General features: G+C 33.0%; 1 pseudogene; it reads left to right on the plus strand.

Moving 5' to 3' along the window:
- The first annotated feature begins 2,775 nt into the window (after window positions 1-2,775).
- LOC101588846 lies at window positions 2,776-3,709 on the plus strand (annotated as a pseudogene).
- Window positions 3,710-10,831: the final 7,122 nt, after the last annotated feature.

The following is a 10,831-nucleotide window of genomic DNA, read 5'->3' on the forward strand; positions in this document are numbered from 1 at the left end:
CAAAAATAACCACTATTAATATTTAGGAAAGTTTCTTCTTGTCTTATTTTTTTCCATAATTTCATTGAGAAACAAATAACAATGAGACAGTTTCAAATCAAATTGGTAGGACAGTTTCAATAATTAACACATTGCATACATTCTTCCTAGTGGTTATTTGCTGTACAAGATGCAGACTTGATATCCTATTTACAAACACCAGTAGAACAAATCCCTCTATTCATTAAGAGAATGTAACTATATATCTATCCTAACCACTTTGAATACACAGATACAAAATGGACATTCATCTGTATCCCCTTTTGTTGGTTAAGTTCCATCATTTAAATATTATAGGTGTGTAAATTCAGCAAAATATTCTAAAAGAGTTCAGTAGTTCATAATAGTAATGGGTCTTCTGCTTCACTGGCAATGTCAGAAATCATTGTCTTTGTCTTATCTTTAAATCGTTTTTTCTTCTTTTAAATAACTTTTATTGAGAAACAAATAGCATTGAGGGGCTGGGGAGATAGCTCAGTAGAATAAGCTCTTTCCTGTCAAGTGCAGGGTCCTGAGTTCAATTCTCAGGACCAAGAAAAAAAATAGAGAAAAACAAAAACAAAAAAATAGCAATGAGAGAGTTTCAAAGTAGGTTAGTAGTACAGTTACAATAATTAATGCATTGCATATAGTTGTCTTCATAGTGATTAATCATAGTACAAGATGCAGACATGATGTACTTCCAAACACTATTAGTACAAATCTTTATTCTCATTGAATTAAGAGAAAGTAGCTGTATACCTATCCTATTTTGTATGTACAGATACAAAATGGTCCTTCATTTATACCCCTTTTTTTGTTTAGTTTTGTCAGAGAACGGTATTCCATTGCCATTCAAATATTGTAGGTATGTGAATTCAGCAAAATAATACAATATAGTTAAGTAGTCCATAATAGTAGGGGGTTATCCATAGGACTGGCAATGTCAGAAGTTGTTGACTTGAGCCTTTTACAGTTCAGCATATTAATGGCAGCACAATTTTCTTTAAATCTTTAATCAATTAAAAATTACAATGAAACCATTACATGTCAAAATCTATATACTATAGGTAAAGTAATACTGATAAAACTTTTAGTCTTAAATATATTAGAGAAGAAGAAAATGGGAAATAAATTAGATTTTAACATAGAAAACTGAAGAAAATAATTACAAAGTATTTATTTTCCATTTAATTTTTAGGGGTGTGTGTGTGTGTGTGTGTGTGTGTGTGTGTGTGGTTGCAGGATCTCATTACACTGCTCAGAATCCTAATGATCCTCCTGTTTTCAGCGTCCTTAGTGTTAGGATTACAGGCATGCACCACCACACCCACACTCCATCACCTGCTTAGAGTTCTCAGGGGTGGGGGGAAGCTGGTGCAGAATGTAGTGCCAGAGTTAGAACCCTGTGTCCTGCACTTGCCTAAGCAAGCTCTCAGTCTGCTGAGATTTCTTTGCTGGCCCTGTTTTACAATTATATAGATGCCTATGTGTGGTCATTTGATATTAATATCTCATTTTATCTTTGTATACTTCTTTATATCCAGGAGAATTTTTTCTCTATTTCTTATGTCTTTAGATAAGCTCATTATGTTTTCAGTATTCTAATTTAAAATATTTTCTTAATTTCACTGGTATTCCCTTCTTTTCTAAAACTGTGTAGTTTTAGCTCTCAAATTTAGTCTTATGAGCCATTTCAAGTTCCATTGGTGTGATTGATATGAGACTGAAACTTTTATTCAAAGAGAATATGTATCTATTTTTCTCAGTATAATTCATTGAGAGAACATCTCTTCATTAGTAAGTTTTTGCAGCGTTTCTTTTAAAAACTAAATTTACTATATAGAATCTTGTTAAATTCATTCTTATATTCCATTAATTTACATATGAGTCTTTGTGTCAGTATCAAATTATCCTGAAAATACAGACTATAAAAGAATGATTGATAAACTGTGAGTCACAAAATTTTAAATATTTTCCCTTTAAAAGATACAGGAAAATAAAAAAGAAAGCAACACCTTGGAAGATCATATTTGTAAGGCTTATACATAGCCTTACAAAAGCAAATGCAGAAATAAATTTTACAACTGAAAAAAGAAAAACAAACCAATTGAAGTGGAAAATTTGAACAAATAATTCAGGAAGGAAAGGAAGTGAATGATATGTAAAAATATGAAAACATAATCTACATCATCACTAATAAATACATCCAAATTAAAATCTCAATGTGGTATCACTACTTTCCTAATAGTAAAAATAATGAAGGATTAGTGCAATATTGGGATTTATATTGTTTCAAGATTCATAGAAAGTCTTAAGTTTGGGTTGTATAAGTATTTATACTTTCTTATTTTTCTAAATTGTTTTAGATAATCTAGAACTCTTGTATTTTCATATTAATTTCACATTCAACTTATGAATTTACACAAGAAGACCTGCTCCAATTTGCCTTTGTGATTTTCTACTGATATAAAATTCACACATGATAAAAATTCACTATTTAAGAATAGAGTTCAGTGAGTTTTAAAATTCGTTGAGTATTGTAATACTATAATGCTATATAAATGTCTTATGCAACATAACACAATTCCAGAACATTTTCATTATTCAAACAAAAAATAGCTCCAAGGACAAAGCCCCAGGAATTCAGGAAGCTATAATGATCATAGCAGAAAATAATACAATGGAGAAGAAAACAATACAAAGTATTAATTAAAGTATGGATTGAGAGTCTCAGTCCCTTGCTTCTTCCCCCTGCGGGAGCTATGGATTTTGTACACAATCATCATGGCGGCCACCAGGGCCCAAGATGGCATGGAGGACTCTTGCATGAACACCAAGGCCTAGATTGCACCCTTGCAACCTCTCAACTGCTTGAAGGCTGAAGCCGCGGCAGGGGCGGTGCCCAAGGACACCTGTCACGTGTGAGAAAGCCTGCAGCCAGCCCCGGAGCAGCGCCCTGAGGACTAAGTGGCCCAGGCCTTCGTCAGCAATGGTGCGGACACAGGTGATAGATGGAGTAGGTAGACTTGAAGATAATCTGAAACAAGACCAAGCATGATGTGTAGGTTCCTCCGGACATCACAAACTCTGAGCTAAAGCAGAAGATTTACTCTACCACATGACTCCTGCCCGCCACCAAAAAATCATGTATAAGAGGCTCATCCCTGAACATAAGACATTGAGGCAAATCAAGGTGCTCATTGGGGCCAAGATCATGGTGGTTGGCTCCACGATAAATGATGTTTTAGCAGTAAACATGTCCAAAAATGCTTCACTGCAGGATGCAAAGGCTGAAGAGAACAAGATGGAGCCCCTCTGCAGGCAGAAACAATATAGGAAAGTGTTGGATAAAGGAAAACCTGAAGACGTGATGTCTTCCATTAGAGGTGTCCAGAAATACCTGCCTGGAGTCCCTCTGTCTGGCACATATGACAAGTCTGGGGGAAAAGTAAGGCTCAACTTTAAGCTAGAACAGGACCAGCTGTGGATCAACACTAAAAGTGGGATGGAGAAATTGCCCATGGGCTCCATTAAAAGTGTGGTCAGTGAGCCTATCAAAGGACATGAGGACTACCATATGATGACATTTCAGTTGGACCTCACAGACGCCTCTTACTACTGGGTGTACTGGGTTCCAACTCAATAGGTGGATGCAGTCAAAGAACTGGGAAAGTGGCAATATTTTTGAAAATACTTTCACCTCTGGCCCAGAAAACTGACCCAAAGTGAAGGACCTTGTGGAGAGGACTGCAACATACTGGATCTCAGAATTCTGGAACTTTGTTCACAAATCATCTCTGCAAAGTCTGCAGTGATGTGGGGACTGAAGCCAGAGGTAATGTACTTGCCCCATTAGCTTAATTTTAAGTTAAGATCACCAGTTCCCTTTCTTGCAGTCAGCTTTGTACCATTTTTAAAGTCAGTACCATGGAAATTCATAAATCTGAATTCAAAACATATCTGGAATACTCTACAATCTGTTTATGAGAGTAACTCTGCCAATTGATGTTGAGAAGGGAATCATCAAAAGCTTGTTTCATTATTTGCTTTTAAAAATGATTTCAAATGAGATATATTAATAAATCTTTAGTTGCAAAAAATAAAAATAAAGTGCTGATTCACTGAAAGAATAAATAAAATTGAGAATTCTCAAGGACCAGGGAGATAGCTTAGTAGAATAAGTGCCAGCCTGGCAAACGCAATGAATTCAAGGTCCTGAGTTCAATCCTTGGTAACAAAGAAAAAAAGTTTTTTTGAGAATTCCCAAGCCAATATTATCAAAAAAGAAAACAAAATTCAAATACATACAATAAGGAATGAAAAGGGTGAAATAACATCAGACACTAAAGAAAGTGAGTGTTCCAACCAGAGATATAAGAATATACATTCTTCTAAGCTTAACTGAATGTTCTACAAAATAGACCATATACTAGCATATAGAAAATGCTTAAGTAATTGCACAGGAATTAAAACTATCCCATACATATTATCTGTCCATAGTACAATGAAACTGGAAATTACTGATGAAAGAATTCAAAAAATACAATAAACACATGGAAATCAAGTAACAATCTCTTGAAAAATCAGTGGGTCACAAATGACATTAATGAAGAAATAAAACAATATTTACACTCCAATGAAAATGGAGAACCAACTTACCAGAACCTGGGGGATTCTTAAGGAGGAAATTTTAGTCATAAACTCACATATCAAGAAAACAGGAAAAATAACAGAATAGGAAAAAAGAAACAATATTTTGCCATACCTTTTTTATGCTATATCTAAAACACACAAAGAAGGCAGGAAATTATAAAAATCAGATAAGAAATTAATGTAATGGATATGAAGAAAATAATACAAATAATTAACAAATCAAAGAGTTGCTTGTTTGAAAGAATAAATAAAATTGATAAAGCTCGATCCAACCTTATAACAAAAGGAAATAATTCAAATTCATTCAATGTGGTGTAAGAAGGGCAAAATCACTATAACCCTATAGAAAGTCAGAAGATCATCAATGCCTCCTTCAAAAATCTTTCCTTTCATATTATGTAAAATACAGAATTAGGGGCTGGGGAGATAGCTCTGTAGAATAAGTGCTTTCCTGGCAAGCGCAAGGGCCTGAGTTCAATCCCTTGTTCAGAAAAAAAAAAAAAAAAAAAAGATAAAGAAAAAAAAGAAAGAAAAGAAAAAGAGAAATAAATTATAGAATTAATGAACAGATTCAAAGATACACATGAATTGTCAAAACAGACTCAGTGATCGTTCTGTTTTTCAGCCTCTTAAGGGCTGAGATTACAGGCATGTGCTACCATGCCCAATCTCAAGCACAGTCTTGGAGTGCCCCAGGGTTGGGGCTGGCAAGGATCAAACCACCAGCCCCTGTATCTGTTTAAGCAGGAGCTTTAACACACTGAGCTATCTTGCTGGTCCTAATTTAGTGAATATTTAATGCCAACACTTCTCAATCTCTTTGGTAAAATAGGTATTGAAGCAATTCTCTCAAACTCATTCCGGGATGCAAACATTACTTGCACACTAAAACTAGAGAAAGACCAAACCAAAAAAGCCAACTATAGGAAAATATCCCTAATGAGTACAGATGCAAAAATCCCCAATATAATACTAGCAAACAGAATGCAGCAAATCCCCAAGATTATAAAACATGACAAACAGGGATTCATCCCAGGAATGCAGGATGTTTCAGTATATGCAAATCCATAAAAGTAACACACCACATCAACAGAGATAAAGACAAAATTGACATGATCATTTCAGTAGATGCAGAAAAATCTTTTGGAAAAGTCCAACTCTGATGATAAAAGCCCACAGAAAATCAGAATAGATGCTATTAACCTCAAACTGATAAAAGCCATCTATGACAAATCAACAGTCAACATCATAGTAAATGGAGAAAAACTGAAAGCCTTCACTTTAAAATCAGTAACACGACAGGGATACCCAGTGGTACCACTGCTATTCACTATAGTTTTGGAAAAATTAACAAGAGCAATTAGATGGGAGAAAAATAAAAGGAATAAGGAATGGGAAATAGAAGTGAAATTATCATTATTTACAGATAACATCATACTGTATATAGAGAACCCAAAAATTCCACCAAGAGACTTGTAGATTTAATAACTATATTCAATAGCATAGCAGGATACAATGTAAACGCTCAAAAATCAATAGAACTTTTGTATATAAAAAACGAAGGCACTGAGAGAGATATAACGGAAAACACACCATTCACAATAACATCCAAGAAAGCTGAAATATTTAGGAATAAGTCTCAAAAAAGAAGTAAAAGATTCATACAATATAAACGACAGGACAACGAAAAACGTCACTGAAGATGACTTCAGAAAATACTCTAGGTCCTGCTTTACCTTGTTCTTGTTGGTTACCCAACAGAAAAGTATAAAAATTAAATATAAGAAGTAAAGCCATGCTGTCATGTTGAACTGTAGGGGACTCAGGTCAACAATTTCTGACATTGCCAGTCAAGCAGAAGACCCAATATTATTATGGACTACTGGACTCTTTTAGAATATTTTCCTGAGTTAACACACCTATAATATTCAAATGATGGAACTAAACAAAAAAGGGGATATAGATGAATGTCCATTTTGTATCTGTGTGTTCAAAATGGTTAGGATAGATATCTAGTTACACTTTCTTAATGAATAGAGGGATTTTTTTTTGTAATAGTGTTTGTAAATAGGTTATCATGTCTGCATCTTGTACAGCAAATAACCACTAAGAAGAGAGTAAGCAATGTGTTAATTATGGAAACTGTCCTATCCATTTGATTTGAGACTGTCTCATTGCTATTTGTTTCTCAATAAAATTAAGGGGAAAAAAAAAGAAAGAGGCCAAACACGTTCACTGGAAGAAAAACTGCCTTTTTAATAAATGGTGCTTGTATGACTGGCTTTCCACATACCAGAGGCTAAAATTAGACCCATGCCTACCACCATGCACAAAGCTACAGTCAAATGGAGCAAAGACTTAAATATTAAAGCAGAAATACTGAATTTTCTGGATGAAAAAGTAGGTAAAAAACCCTAAAGACATAGAGGTAGGTAAACAGTTGATAAATAAAACCAAGCTTCTTGGGAAATACTTCAAAGAATCAAGAACTTGGATCCTTTCTTTCTGAAAAGTATTGGCACATCAAAAGAAATCACCAGTAGAGTAAAAAGAAAACTCACAATTGGGAACAATTTATAGCCACGTGTCCCTGTGACAAAGGACTTGTACCTAGAATTTATAAAATATTTAAGAAAGCAAGCTTCCCAAATTCAAAAATCCAAACCAACAATGGGCATCTGAGATGAATATATATTTTTCAGAGGAAGAAATTCAAAAGGCAAATAAGCACCTAAAAACATGTTGAATATCTTTGTTCATTTGAGAAATGCCAAATGAAACACCACTGAGCTTACTTCTTACCCCAGAAAGAATGGCTAGAATCAAAAAGTCAACCAATAAATATTGTTGAGAGGCTGTGGTGAAAGAACCCTTCTCCAATGTTTGTAGGCATGTAGACTGGTAGAAACTATGGAAATCAGTATGGATATTTCTCAAAATTCTAGGATTAGAGTTTCCATTCAACCCAGCTACTCCACTCCTGGGTATTTCTCAAGAACAACTAAAACCATCATTTCATAGTTTACACTGATACACCAGGGTACATATATGTGCACCCATGTTTATAGCAGTGCAATTTTTCATAGCTAAATCATTTAAAATATCCAAATGCCCATCACTGAATAATGAATAGGGAAGATGTGTTTTTACACAATGGAGTGTTACACAGCTATCAAAAGATAAACTCAAGGCTTTTATAGGTAAATGGATGCAACTCTTAAGTGAAATAAAACAGACTCACATGTGCCAACATCATATTGTCTTGCTAGTGTAAGAACATGAAAGAATATTTAAATAAAGTCTCAAAGGTACAATAGATGGTGTGAAAAGGAAAAGAATCTATTGAAAGGAAGGAGATACTGAAATGAGGAGAAGAATAGGGGATGGAGGGAGGGGAAATAGTTGTATGTATGTATGTATGTATGTATGTATGTATGTATTTAGTATGGCTTGAATAACTGTCCTGATTATTTCTGCTGATCTATTGAAAGCTAATGCTTAATTTTTTCTCTTCTTTTTTATGTATTATATCTTTTTTCCAAATTTGCATACATAAATATCTGGTAATCTAAATAACTAATTTGAGGACAACAGTATGCAATGCAATGAACATTGTCAAATTTGTTTTATTTGTTTAGTGAAATTCTGCATCTTTTTAAATGTTTTTCATTACTATTATTCCGTATTCTTTTTTAAAAAAAATGTCTTTGGTAGTAATTTCCAAATCTCCATGTTTCATCCCTAAGAAACATTATTATACTTTCCTTTTATATGAATTTGCCTATTATTTATATATCGTGTAAATGGTGTTATACATTATCTCAACTTTTTGTTTTTTACAGTACCAGAGATCAAACTCAGGACATTGTGCTTGCCAGGTAGGCGTTTAAACCACTGAGCTATATCTAAAGCCCTAAACATTGTTATATAGTGTCACCTTTTCTACTAGCATCCTCTCAATATAACATTTTGAAAGTTTATGCTATAGCATGAATCATTGTTATATGAAGTTTATGGCTGAACATATTGCTAACATAACACTTTGTTAGCTATTTTTCATTGTTTCTCAGTTGGGATTTTTTCAATTTGAGGGCTGTAATATAAATAACCTTGCTGTGATTATATTCTTTTTAATTTTCTTGATTATATAGCTAGAAGTAAAATTTTTTAGGGAATACATCATATAGTTAACTTGTATTTAATTTCTGAAGAACTGCCAAACTGTCTTCCAAAGTTAGCTCCACCACTTTATATTCCCACTAACAATATTTACAAACAGATTCTTCACATCTCCACAATTTTTTGTGACTATAGTATAATAGCCATCCCAATGATAGTGAAGTGATATTTCATTGTGTTTCTGTTTTTCCATTTCTTCCTCACAAGTGATCTTTAAAGAGTTAAATGGCTATTTGTACATTTTCCTTGAACAATATCTACAATTGTGTTTATATGGTATCTATCCATATATTTTTCAGTACTAGTGATATCATTGGATAATTTTGATATCAGGATGACACAAGCCTCAGTTAAGGAGTAAACAAATATTTTCTTATTTTCTATATTTTTGAAGAATTTTTAAAATAATGATATTAACTAAATCTTTTGTAGAGCACTTAAGTGAAGTTATCTGTTCTTGGAATTTTCATTGTGGCAAGATTTTAGGTTAACTTCACATTTTGTGTATTTTGTAACACTTGTCCATCTCTTTAATATTTTTATAACTATATTCATAATACATCTTAAACCTGTGCCAATTCCATGAATGTGTTTCATGTAACTGGGTTACCTAATATTTGATGCACAACCACAAACTTTATTCCTTCTCTAGTGTTTCTATTTTTTTGTTCCTCAGTTTTGTTAATCTTTCAAATAAGCTACTTTACTTTTCTTAATGTTACCATGTCATTCCTTTTAAAATTTTCTATTTCATTTATTTCCATTCTAATATTAATTATTTCTTTAAGTTTTCTTATTTTTAGTTTAGTTTGCTATTTATTTTACACTTTTTTAAGGCTTAAAGTTGGGATGTTGCTTTGCGGCTTATATTCCTTCATTTTGTTATAGTGTGCTCCCTTGAATTTTTCTCTCACAATTGCTTTAAAATGAATGTTATAATATTGATATATTGTGTTTATTTTGTGTTAATCTCAAATTATTTAATAATTTTATTTGTGAAATACATTTTTATTCATTGGTCGTTTAGGATTGTTTTGTTGAATTTTAAATTATTTGTGAATTTCCCAAAGAAATACCTTTTATTGATTTCTATTTCATTGCTGTTGCAAAATATTATTTGTACAATTTCCATATTAAAATTCTTGAGAATTCTTATGTGATTTATGATACAGTCTATCTCTGGTAATATTGTATATCACTTGAGAATAATTTATATTTTCTACTGTTTGGGTCAATGCTTTTGGGTAGATTTTTCAATGAATGTATGTTTAATCAAGTTAGTTTTTACAGTAATACCTACCAATCTGTTAAGTTTTATAGAAATTCTCCTTAGTTATATGTATTAAAATACATTCAGTGTTGAAATATTCCACTATGACTTTGCAGTTTCTCAACTAATTTCTATCGGTATAACTTCATATTGTCTTAGTTATTTTTTTTTCTCATTGCCAAAACAAAATGCCAGGCACACAAAATTAAGGAAGAAAACATTCATTTAAATCATGGTTTTAGAGGTGGCATGGCAGGCCCAGAGGTTGAACCACCATCCCAAGCATCTGCCTAAGCAAGTGCTTTAATCCCTCCCTTATTTTTAAGCAGGGTGTTTGCCCAGGGTCAGGTATAGCATTCATATCATCTCCCTGCCCTCTTGCACAGGATCAGGATGCTTACAACAGGAAGACACTGATCCCCTGCCCAGTTACTTAACAAAGCTCTTAAAATTTTAAGTTCACACAGTATTGCAATCATTATAATGTGTTTAGTTGCCCTGTGGCAATTTAGTTGCCTTGTACAATATATTTATAATAGCTATATATATTATCCTTTTTACTTCAAAATTATATAATGCCTCATTTTATCTGCAGAAATTATTTATTGAGCTCTATTTCTTTTTGTCTTTTACTTTTTAAAAATCTATTTTAATTTATTTATTTGGTACAAGATCTTCCTACACAGTTCAGACTCATAGTGATCCTCC

The sequence above is a fragment of the Octodon degus genome, unplaced genomic scaffold (genome assembly GCF_000260255.1).
Source record: "Octodon degus isolate 3935 unplaced genomic scaffold, OctDeg1.0 scaffold00201, whole genome shotgun sequence".
In the NCBI taxonomy this organism is placed as follows: Eukaryota; Metazoa; Chordata; class Mammalia; order Rodentia; family Octodontidae; genus Octodon; species Octodon degus.